The following is a 12,416-nucleotide window of genomic DNA, read 5'->3' on the forward strand; positions in this document are numbered from 1 at the left end:
ACAGAAGATCTGAATGATGCTTATGTAACTTTAAACACTAAGTTTGGGTAGATCCTAATTCATTAACAGAAGGGGAAAGGGAGGAGTTCTCACATATTTACCTCCCATCTTTGTCAAAAGGTCAAAAGGTCATGAATAGAAAAGGATTTTTGAGGTAAGTCTTTAATAGGTTGCTAGGGGGCCTTTTGGGGCCCTCCCCCCACCCTCTAGTGGGGTAGTTCAGCTGCTGCGGTGGGAGGAGGGGGGAGTGCAGGCAGGAGCTGAGGACTGAGGATTGAGGAGTACCTGCTCCCCCCCACCCCTCCCATCCCACTCTGTAGTGTTGGGCGGGACACTTCACCTCTCTACACTGTAATTTCCTCCTCCATAGAGACAATCCCTCCCCCTTTTATAGTTTACAAAGTACTTTCACATACATTTTCTGTCACATTTGATCTCTTATTGCTTCGAGGTTGACAGAGCAGATGTGCCCATTTTGTAGATGAGGAAACAGGGTTTGCAAAGGTTAACTGACTCACCTAAGGTCTCAGAGCTTGTTAAGAAGAGGAGGCAGGACTAGAAGTTGTCTTTTTATCTATTTATTTATTTCTGGCCACGCCACGCGGCTTGCGGGATCCTAGTTTCTGGACCAGGGACTGAACCTGGGCCCATGGCAGTGAAAGCGCTGAGTCCCACTGGACTGCCAGGGAACTCCCTAGAAGTTCTCTTTTGACTTTAAGACTTGAATCTTGACACTTTACCTAGTTCCTTTCCTATCTATAAGATGGAAGAGATACCAGAACCTAGTCACTGTCCTTTCTTTTCTTTTTTGGTCACTGTCTTTTCTTGCTAAGAACTCTGACTGCATCACCTCCTCTGGGAAGCCCTCCCAGATACCCACTCTCAAGCCAGAGCTTTATAGCCTCCTACGTACTCTCTCAGAGCACTTAGCATCATTTCTTGCAGATAGTTTGCTTACAGAGTTCCCAACCAGAAGATGAATTAAGACTGTATTATTCATTTTGGATCTAGCATAGTGCCTGACACAGAGCAGGCAGACTTTCTTTATGTATTTGTGAGTCTATGTCTTAACCAGTGCTCTGAACCAGGGTTTCAGTAAGACACACAGCAAGAAATACATTTTGTATTGTGAGATAACTGAAACAAAAGTTTCAAAAACAATACTTATCCTTGCTATGTGCATGCACTCTGATACTTTCTATTTATTGTATTCTTTTTTTTTAAGATGCTGGTCATGGCTCTCTAAATGGATCTCATGACCCACCACCAGGTTGTGACCCATAGCTGGAACCACACTGCTTTCTTCTCTGTGTGCTGTGGACGCCTTCTGTGTGTAGGGCTCTAGCTGTCCCTGAAAGATACAGAGGAGGTGGCCCTCAAGTACCTCTTGCTCTGAGGTCAAAGAAAGGTTCATTTTTAAGAAAACACACAGAACCCTTCTAAGACCAGAGGCACAGGGGTGCTAACAGAACCAAGGGCAGAGGGGTGAGATGATGGAAGGTCCCTGTGAAGCCTGGTGAGGACCTTTGTGCCTCCAGAAACTACAAAAGCAATGGCAGCTTTACTGGAGCCTGAAACACAGACAGGGAGGGCTTGCACTCTTGATGCCATGGGCTTCTCACTGCTCTGTCCCCAGATTACAGGTCTTTAGCCCAGAAAGCTGTCTGGGGTCATGATGGGCATCTTTCCTACAGTTAAGGGGGTTGGGGAAGTGGGAGGCCTAACTTCTGCCTCAAACAGCCTCATAAATACCCTCCTCCCTCCAGGCCCTGGGCCAGTTGCTGGTTGTGTGACTTTGGGTGGGCCCTGTTTAATTAGGTTCAAGGGTGACAGCTGAGGCCGGGGCTCTCTAGACCTAACACCTCTCCCAAGAGAAAGCTTACAAACTATCTCTGGTCACCTACCTGTTTCTTCCCCGTATCTTACCTTTACCTCTACCGGAAGGCTGTTGAGAGGCAATCTGGAAGCAACAGCCCCTTCCTGCCCTTACCACCACCTGAATGCAGGCAGTGGGGTAGTGAGGGTGTGGCTCAAAGGAGTGCCATTCCTGTCTCCCATGGCTCCTCCGGTTGGACTGGCTGTTCCTGAGCCAAGGTTTGGGAAAGGGAAATAGCTGAAGGAGCTTCCTCCATGGGAGGTGCACGCTTGCTCCAGAACCCTGCCCCTTTCCCCACAGAAAATAAACACAGGGTTGGGCCGAGACAGACCTTTCTTGACCCTCTGATGTCATTGAAATGTTCCATTAAAATGTTTTAAGAAAATTTTTATTACAAACAGAACACATCCATGTTCTTGCTTTCTCTGATTGTTCCTGCAGAGTCTCAGTTCCGTTTTGTATTGTAACTGGGAAGGTGGGGTCTCAGCACCAGGGTTCCGGAGCCCCGTGCCCTCCTGTCACAAGGCTTTTGCCTGGCTGTTTCAGACAAGGTCCTGGGGGTGAGGTGGGGTGGGATGAAAGACAGATCTGGTGACAGTGACTGAACAGTTGTGGGGGTGCCAGATGTGGAGGCTGGGGAGGGAGGGAGGAGCCAGTGGTGGTGGGTATAGATTCTACGTAGAGTAGTCCGGGGAACCTCACTGGGGCTGCAGATTTGGGATGATGCATTCGGCAAGGTGCAGGCATGTTCATCATCCCAACCTTACCACTTAGTTATTGAGCCTCTTGATTTAGTTTCCTCATCTTAAAATGGGGATAATGATAGTACCTACTTCATAGATCACTGTGAGGATTAAATGAGATAATATGTGAAGCGATGAGTGCCCGGAACACCGGAGGTGCTCAATAAATATTACTCTCACCATCATCAACCTTGCCTTCTGCATCCATCATCTGCCCAGTTCCCCATGCCAGAAACCTGAGGTCACTCAAGACTCCTCCTCCCCACTCATACCCACCCCCCCAATCCATCCTGAGGCCAAGTGGCTCTTCCCCTTGCAAGTATTTGTCAGGCCTTTGCATTCTTCCCACTCCCACTACCACTCTCTCAGGGGAGGCTGGCAACAGGCTCCGCATCAAGCTCTCTCCTCTAGGGCCCAAATCCAAATCCATCCCCAGCTCTCCTAGAAGATGCAAATCTGATCCTGGCTATATGGAATGATTCAGCAGTTCCCCACGACTTTCAGAACAAGCACAGATGCCTGGCTCTGGCTCCTGGTGGCTTACCCCACCCATCTCGCACACCTTCCCCACACTCACCCGTGATTGATTCTGTCCGGAGGAACGAGGCACCTGTGATTCTTTGGCACCGTGTGCTTCCACGCTTTTGCAAAGGCCGTTCTTTCTGCCTGCGTGCCCTTCCCCCTCCGGTGTGTGATGAGTCCTCAACCTTTAAAATACAATTCAAGTGCCACCTCTTCCTCAAATCCTCCCAGGTCCCCAGCGGGACTTAGATGCTTCTCTGTGCTCCTGTAGTTTCATTCTGGTTTACTTGACTGTTGCCCCCACTCCAGAGTAAGCTCCTTTGAGGGCAGGCACTGTGTTTTTTCCTCCACTCCCCTCATGCCCTCACAGAGAGTGGCAAACAGTAGGCTCTGTTGGAAGCCAGTCCCGATGGGCACTTTCCTCCCGGGGCACTGCTGGTCTCCCGGGCCACTGAGCCAGGGAGGCTCGGAGGCAGGACGCCAGCCTCCTAGACACTTTCTCCACCACCCAGGACAGGGAGTCCCAGACCCGGAGCAGAGCCTCAGAGCCTGACGGCCACCACAGGCACAAGAGTCTGGGACTCGGAAGTCTGGTCACATCTAACCCGGGCTTTGCAAACGAGGCCGGAGCCGACTGAGGCTTGGTGACACCGACAGACACACCTCGCCCAGCACTCAGAAAGGGCGCGTGCCGTGGACGAACCCGCAGCAGGGTAGACCCTCGACCCTCCCACCCCACGGGCAGTATGCGAGCGTGTAAGATAAGGACAAATGAAACTATTTGGGACAGGAGCCGCCGGGCCTGGCCGGGATTTCGGCCTCCCTAGATACCGGTTCCTCGGGAGCACTGCCTCCCCCTCCCCCCACCTAGTCCTGGGAGGCCACGTGACCTGCGCCCCCAGGAGCCACTAATCGCCTGGCTCCGTCCCTTCTCCTAAATAGGGAAGCGACAGGAGCAGATCGAGTTTCTCGACCCGTATTTACAGGTTTCCTGGACGAAGGCAAACCACCTCCTTCCCTCGCTCCTCCAGCGCGCGCACTGGGGAAAGGAGAGAAGGGCCCCCCTCCTGCGCCCCACCCCCACCCCTCCAGTCCTCCGAGCCGCGGGTGCGGCCACTTCTTTTTCCTTCCCTCTTCCCTCCCTCTTCCCTCCCTCCCTCCCTCCGCGGGCGCTCCGCCGGCCCCTCTGGGGGCAAAGCTGAGGTTGCCGCATTCCAAACCCCGGACGGCCCTTTGAGGTCACGTGGCGCGATGGGGGTGGGGCGGCAGGACGCCCCTGACCTAGGCGGGCGACCTAGAGGCTTTGCAGTGAGGCGGATCCGGTGCCTTCTCCCCAGACCTCGTGGAGGCCAGCTTCGTTTGGGGAGTGATGCCAGGCGGATTTTTACCCTCCAGCGCCTACTGTGTGCCTGGCCCACGCTGAGCACTCACGCTTCTTACCTCCAGGCATCCCTGCACCCAGGCAGGGGCCTCACGCCTTTCCCATTGGAAACACTGGCCGGGAGTCACCAAAGCAAAATGGACAGGGAGGTGAGAGACTGGGTAGAGCCAGTCGCTTAGTTTATGCCAAGACGGATCTTTGTTAGGCCCAAGTCAAGAGCTAACCGTGTCCCCTCTGCTTAGCCTGGGGCCCAGCCAGGCCTCTGAGAGCTGTACTTTGGGCCCGGGGACAAGAAAACTAAGAGGGGGTTGCTTTCCTTCCGGGCTGTGCAGACAGTCTCTAAACTGCTCCGTCAATTTTAGTGTGGACTCAGTTAGAAATCCCTTTAGTGGAGCTGAACCTGGTCCCGTGAAGGGGCCTTGGCTGCTTTATGAGGTCAAGGCAGGAGTGGGTAGACTGGAAGTTGAGGCACTGGCCACAGCCAACTTGCCTGAGAAGTTTGACCTTGTAGGAGAGGGAGAGTATAGAGGGTAGAATGGAGATGACAGGAGGGAGGCATATTTTGGATGGAGGGGGAGGTCTGCATTTGAATATTTATTACTCTTTCAAATCTTTATTGAGCTCTTACTAAATGTGAATCATGTATTTAGCCATTTGCATGATCATCGACTATTTTACCAGTCACAGGTCCTGACCTGGAACTAGAGTGATTACGAATGAGTTCCTGTCCTCATTGAGCTTACAGTCTAGTGGGAAAGCTAAACAAGTGAGGGATATTTACAGAGCAGTGTGCTAAGAGCGACAGTGGGGACGCAGAGTTGTAGGAAAACACAGAGGAAGAGCATTTAGCCCAGACTAGGGTGGGAAGGAGGATGGCTATGGTGTAAGTGTTATCTCAGCTGAGGGCTGAAGTTTAAACTATCCTATATAGGTTGGGGTGAGAGTGGAATAGGAAAGAGTAACCTTCCAGGTAGAGGGCGTGGTGCATGCGAAGTCCCAGAAGCACGTTCTGGACACTGACAGTTCAGTAGGGCTGGAGTACAGCCACCCTGTGAATGGCCGACAGAACAGGAGGAGATGGAGAGAGTGCATCTGGGAGAAGAGGGCTGAGCTGATGAGTAATGCCCATCTGGGAGGGGATGAGGATAGGGAGACCCTTGCTCCTTTGAGTCTACACAGAGTTCCTCAGGCATTCTGTAGTGGAGGATGTGACACCTCCTTTTATAGTTGCTTTATAAAATTAATATTTATTTTTATCGAGCTAATACAAACACATTGCTTACAAATCAAATCATTCTAAAGGGCTTGTAATAAAAACAGAAGTCCCACTGGCCTTTCTCCCAATTTTAATCCTACTCCCCAGGGGCAACCGCTTTCAACTCGTTTAGCTGTGTCTTCTGGTATTTCCTTCCTTATTTCTAAATATTATATGTACTGCCATTCTGGGTTCATTTATCTAATTTGTTGACTCCTTGTCTTGGTAGATGAGGGTTTTGGTTCTCTTCCTTGCTTCTTCCCTTCTTCCCACCCCCATTATGTTTATATCACAATTTAGGGTTAAATCCATCTTCAGTGATCTCATTATTGACTTTGAAAATATTGTTTACTTTTGAGGCAAGTATGCTGGTTCCATTTCCTTTTCTAATATAACTTTTTGTTGTGTGCTCTGTTTACATTTCCTTTCTTGTACTACTTTTTTGTTTTTCCTGGAGTTAATTGCCTCATTTTTTATTTGCTTGGTTTTCTTTGAATCTCTGACTCCATCTTCCCACACCCTTCAACAGCTCTGTAAAACGCCTTCTCAGTACAGTTTTGCATATGGCCAAACCTGTCATATAATCTTATTGGTTCTGTTTTGTTTCTCCTTGGAGACATTTGTCCTGCGGTGCTCCATCCTTCTGCTTTTCTCTGGATGCGTTGCTCTTGAGGCCTGTAGCACACCTGTCACCCTGGGACTTCCCATGGCCAGTAATTAAGAATTCACTTTGCCCTTTTCCTCTTTCAGGGACCCGGTGTCTTCCTCTTCCTCGGTTTACTTCGTTGTTTGGATGAAGCACATCCTCCAGTAGCTTCCTGAGAAAGAATGCCTGGGAGGTAAGAGTTTAGAGACTTTTGCCTACCTAAAATGGCTTTATCCCACCCTCACTCTTTCTTCCTTTCCTTTCCCTTCCTTCTTTCCTTTTCTTTCTTTCTTTTTTAATATTTATTTATTTGGCTGCGCCGGGTCTTAGTTGCGGCACGCAGGATCTTTGTTGCATCATGTGGGATCTTTAGTTGGGGCATGTGGGATCTTTAGTTGCAGCATGCAGGATCTAGTTCCCTAACCAGGGATTGAACTCAGACCCCCTGCTTTGGGAGTGCGCAGTCTCAACCGCTGGACCATCAGGGAAGTCCCTCCCTCAGCTTTTTTTTTTTTTTTAGAAATTCACGTTCTTATTTATTTATTTATTTATTTATTTAGGACTGTGTTGAGTCTTCGTTTCTGTGCGAGGGCTTTCTCTAGTTGCGGCAAGTGGGGACCACTCTTCATGGCGGTGCGCGGGCCTCTCACCATCGCGGCCTCTCTTGTTGCGGAGCACAGGCTCCAGGCGCGCAGGCTCAGTAATTGTGGCTCACGGGCCCAGTTGCTCCATGGCATGTGGGATCTTCCCAGACCAGGGCTCGAACCCGTGTCCCCTGCATTGGCAGGCAGATTCTCAACCACTGCGCCACCAGGGAAGCCCCCTCCCTCAGCTTTTGATCCCGCTCCTTCTTCTCCCCCCGACCCCCCGCAAAGTCCAGAATCTCTCTGTTTCAATACTGTATCTCTAGTATCGATCTTCCTGTCTCCTGCATGAGTGGGGAAGGGGACACAGTAAATCACTTCATTGCGCTGGGTACCATTGAGTTTCCTGACGATCAAATTGCACTTTAAGTAGGTCTTTGAACAAGCCCCCAGCTTTTAGACCCCTGCCTTCTAGTTTACTGACTCCTTCCAATTCCTAGCCTCTCTGAGGGGAGAGTCCACTTGCTTCTCGTGGGCATGTGCCTCTGGATGTTCTGGGCCTGCCTTTCTTGCCACTCTCCCATACACTTTCTGTTTTCATACGATGTAGTTCAGGATTATTATTTTTTTAAATTTTATTTATTTATTTATGGCTGCATTGGGTCTTCGTTGCTGCGCACGGGCTTTCTCTAGTTGCGGCGAGCGGGGGCTACTCTTCGTTGTAGTGCACAGGCTTCTCATTGCGGTGGCTTCTCTTGTTGCGGGGCACGGGCTCTAGGTGTGCGGGCTTCAGTAGTTGTGGCATGCGGGCTCAGTAGTTGTGGCGCACGGGCTTAGTTGCTCCGCGGCATGTGGGATCTTCCCAGACCAGGGCTCGAACCCATGTCCCCTGCATTGGCAGGCGGATTCTTAACCACTGCGCCACCAGGGAAGCCCAGTTCAGGACTCTTAATATCTCCTAGTTTAGTTGAAGGTGGAGCTTGGGTTTCTGTTTCTGATTCTCCTTGTTTTGAGGGTGATGTTTTGAGAGAAAAAGGGGACAGAAAGGGCTGTAGTCCACCATCTTGTGACCACAGGTCTGAGATGTCTCCCTGAGGTGGACAGTAGAGCCGTCTGTGCCTGACACTGCTGCTGCTGCTGACAAAGAGGGAGGGGGTTATCTGTAGGAGGAGGTGAGCAGGGGAGGAGAGGAGCTTCCGAGCTTAGAAGAGCTGCTGTGGGAACCTGATTGCGAGGCCCCCAGAGATAATAAGGATTACTGGGCCCCAGTGAGGCCTGGGTGAGGTGAGACTGAGAATCAGTGGAGAAGGCAGCAAGGAACAGGGAAGGAGGTAGTGAGAGGCAGGGAGTAACCCCTAGCTGGGAGGGAGAGAGTGAGGGGCTGGGGGGCGCTCTAGAATGGGGACAGGGGGGAGGGGAGAGGCAGTAAAGTGACTGGCTTTGGGGCAGGCCATTCGCCAGCAGGCAGAAGAGGATGAGACAGTCTTGATAACCACTAATCAGATGTTGATTATGTACCAGGGACTGAACCAAGTTCTTCGAAGCAGGCTCAGAGGAGTGGGCAGCCGAGAGGAGGAGCAGAAAGAAAGGAGTTTAAGGTCAGAGAGGGCGGGTCTGAGGCTCAGGTTTGAAGGTGAGGCAGGTCGGAGTGACAGTGGAGTCTTGGGTCCAGAGGTGGGAGAGCCGCTCAAGGGCAGAACCACCAAGCGGCCCGTCCCTGAGGAGGGCGAGATGTGAGGTGGGGGGAAAGGGCTGTGTGATTGCTCAAGTCTTCTGCAGGAAACGCGGTGGGTGGGAAAGGCCAGTCATTTCAGTCATCTACATGGATGGCCTCTTGGACACGGAGGAAGGATAGAGTTTTTAAAAGGGAGGGTGGTCACTTCAGTCCACTTCAATATTTACTGAACTTCCATGTGACCCACCTTCCCCAGGTTACATAGCCTGGGGGTACAATCACAGTAAAGTCACTTGAAGTATACAGCCTCTGGCTCTAAGCCCTAATCACCCAGCTCTCAAAACCCCACGGGCTGTTTCCGGGGTCTTAGAGCTATTCCACGCCTGCTCCTTGTGTGGTTCTATTCCATCTCATGGCTGTGTGCTGACATCACCCTTCCTGGCCATGAATGCCACTTCTGTCACTCCTCACTGTGCAGCCCCAGAGCTGCATCAGCCAGAATTCTGTGGTTACAGGCCACAGAAACCAACTCTGGCTAACTTAAGCAGAAAAACAGTTTATTGGAAGGTTATTGGGCAGCTCACAGATTCAATAGCCGCTCCCTACCTTTTTTTCTGGGCTGGTAAGCCTTGATTTTGTTCTGGAATTTACCTGCCCTGTACTCAGGGAAGGGGACCCCCCTCAGCCACAGGCGATGAATGTTGATAAATCTAAGCAACCAGTCAGTGTGCTTCTGCCTCCTTGCCAGTGATTGGTTTAGGCCCAGGCATGTGATATAACCCTGGTCAATGAGACATGAGGTGGGAAGCCCACTAGGCCAGGGGTCTCCATAGAATCACAGAGAAGCTGACTGGAGCCTTGACCTTGTTGAAGGTGGAATCAATCCTGTCTGCCTCTGAAAAATGATATACTTGTTCATTGTTTAAGCCACTTTTAGTTGGTCTTTTGTTGCTTTCCACCAAAAGGTCCTAACCGACACATAAGACACTGCCAAGTATCTTTCCCTGGTAGCCTGGGGCGAAGGAGGGAAAAATAAGCTGATGGCTAAGGAGGAGGATTGATAAGTTTTCAAAATAAAGGAGACTGATGCATCTTTTGAAGGTACAAGAATTACCTCATAAATAAGAATTGACTAAAAATGCTAGAGAGAAGGGGAATAACTCTGGGAGGGGACCACCAGTTATTAAGTAGACACTTACTATATACCAGGCATTGTGAAAGCGGCTGAGATGTGGTGATGAGCAGAAGACAAGATCCCCGCTCTTACGGAACTTTCAGTCTGAGTGGAGCAGAGAGACAATAAGCATGTAAATAACACAATAAACAGGATAAGGTAATGGAAGGTAATCTTAGGGGGGTGGTTAATTTTGATAGATGGTGGTTCAGAAAGTCCGCTCTGAAGAGGAGACCCAAAGGGTGGGAATGAGCCAGCCACGTGAAGAACCATGTGGAGATTCCAGAAAATGTCTCAGGGAGCAGCAGTTGGCTCTGTCCTGGCTGGGAATTCCAGAAAGGGAAAGACATGGCGGCAGAGCTTGCCTTGGAGGCTCACTCGGGCCAGGAGTGACAGAATAGCTGAAGACATGTATTTTCCTGGCTCTGCCGTGGACATTAGCTCCCCTGTGACAGGACAGGCTGGGAACCGAGGTGTCATTGAGTTTCCAGAGGCTGAAAAAGTTTGAATGCTGTATTTTGAGAGAGAGCCTGTGGGTTGAAGGAAAGACACTTGGGGCCAGCAGGTGACCCTGGTGCTACCACCTGTCTCCCCTTGTCCCTCCAGTCTAGAGTCCCAACCTGTTGCTCTGTTTTAACATGTCTTAGTTCAGACTGCTGTAACATGATACCATAGACTAGGAAGCTTATAAACAAGAGAAATTTATTTTTCACATTCCCATTTCCAGATCAAGGTGCAGGAAGGGTCAGCGTCTGGTGAGGGCCCGCTTCCTGGTTCGTAGATGGCTGGCTGCTAGCTGTGTGCTCACATGGCAGAAGGGGCAAGAGAGCTCTATGCGATCTCTTTTAAGAGGGCACTAATTCCATTCATGAGGGCTCATGATCTAATCACCACCCAAAGGCCCCACCTCCTAATACCATCACATTGGGAGTTAAGATCTCAGCATATGAATTTGGGCGGTGCGGTGGGGGGGGGGTGATGGATGGACGGACACACACACACACACACACACACACACACACACACACCTTTAGTCCATAACAAACAGCTCAACCAAATCAATAAGCACTTCCAGAGTGTTTACTTTTTGTGTAGCTTCTCCTGGGAGTTTGTGTGGGGTGGATACCACAACAGAAAGATAAAACCTAACCTCAAGGAGCTTGCTGGTAAAGGATTCAAGAACTCTGCATCTGAAACAACTAGAAAACAATTTATCAGCAGAAAATCAAGGATACCTCATCGGGTTATATACCATGGTGACCATCACCATCACAATCCCCTCACTGTCTACTGCAGTGGTGACACCCTCCCAGCCTAGCACCAACGGTCCCCTCTCCTCACCTACTGTGCCCTTCTTCCCCCAGGTTTAAGGGTGACCTATTTCTTACTGAGCTTCCCCCACCCCATCCCTTTAAGGTGATTCATCAAGTTGGAGCCTGATGCATGATTTCTGTTCATCCTGTGCTGCCTTCCTCCAGTCTCCTGGGGATGTGAAGAAGGAGGAGGGAGGGACCAGTTAGCTGGATTGAGATCCCTTTGCCCAGAGGTGACAGTGCCACAGTGGGGCTCTTCAAGGGCCTATCCAGCAAGAGGTCCTAGTTTGGGGGATCCTGAAGCTGAACAAATAAGAAAAACATTGAACACGTTCCTTGTTGATCTGTTGAAGAGGCAGACCACTAACAATTTTCTTGTGCTATCTCATTAAATCTACACAACAATCCTACAAGGGCGGTGGAGGGGCGCGGGGGGGGGGTGGTTTATTCCATTTTACAGTGGAAGAAACTAAGGCACAGAGAGGCGAAGTCACTGTCCTAGTCAAACAACTAGTGGGTAGTGCAGCCAAGATTTGAACCCAAGCAGTGTGACTGCAGGTGTCCATCCCTGTTTGACACCACAGTACACACTGCCAAACTGGCTCATTCTAGGAATTTCCCTTCTCCTTGCCACAATATTAAGAACTGAGCTAGAGGCCATTCTGAGCAAGGACCAGTTCCCCTCCTCCCTGTGTGAGGAGAGGGAGCTGGGATCCAAGAGAGGAATTCCAGAAGAGACACTGCCATTTGGGCTATTTTTCCTTAATGTTCCCCAGGCGGGGAACGCTAGCTTTTGATTTGCCAGGTGTCTCTCTGTTCTTCTAATTAACGCCAGGGTCAGCTTGTAGCCGGAGCCCTGCCTGTAGCTGGAATCCTTGCCCCTGTGGCTCAGGGGCCAGTCCCCTGTGAGAGCAGGAGAGGACAAAGCAAGCCCTAACTCGGGGTGGAGCTTCCTGTGATGATGTTCCCTTCGCCTCATCTATAAAAAGCTCCAATCTGATCTACCCCATTTATGGTGGCGGCCAGGGTGGCAGAGTGTGCGGGAGGAGGAAGAATCAGGCTGAAACAGCCCCTCTTTGCCTCCCTGGATTCTCTTCCAAAATGCTGGCAGCACTGCCAGTTGGAAAATATTTTTTTCCCTCCCTTTGTCTTCTTTCTTATTTAAAAAAAAAAAAAAAAAGCCATCTGGTGTCAAATTCACTCCTGGCACATCATAAAGGGTAGCACTAAAAATGTCCCTGAAAAAC

The 12,416-nt window shown here is 50.4% G+C and overlaps 1 protein-coding gene across 3 annotated transcripts in view; it reads left to right on the plus strand.

Moving 5' to 3' along the window:
- The first annotated feature begins 4,401 nt into the window (after nucleotides 1–4,401).
- Nucleotides 4,402–12,416, plus strand: part of ATP23 (ATP23 metallopeptidase and ATP synthase assembly factor homolog) — an 88,106-nt gene continuing 80,091 nt past the window's right edge. Inside the window, exons 1-2 of one of the 3 annotated variants that reach the window (XM_082351303.1) lie at nucleotides 4,402–4,671; nucleotides 6,528–6,616. The gene's annotated coding sequence lies outside the window, so the exon portion shown is untranslated. The remainder of the gene's footprint in view (nucleotides 4,672–6,527; nucleotides 6,617–12,416) is intronic. The other 2 variants (XM_082351296.1, XM_082351295.1) reach the window with 2 other exon arrangements.

The sequence above is a fragment of the Balaenoptera borealis genome, assembly GCF_965194805.1.
Source record: "Balaenoptera borealis genome assembly, chromosome: 13".
NCBI lineage: Eukaryota > Metazoa > Chordata > Mammalia > Artiodactyla > Balaenopteridae > Balaenoptera > Balaenoptera borealis.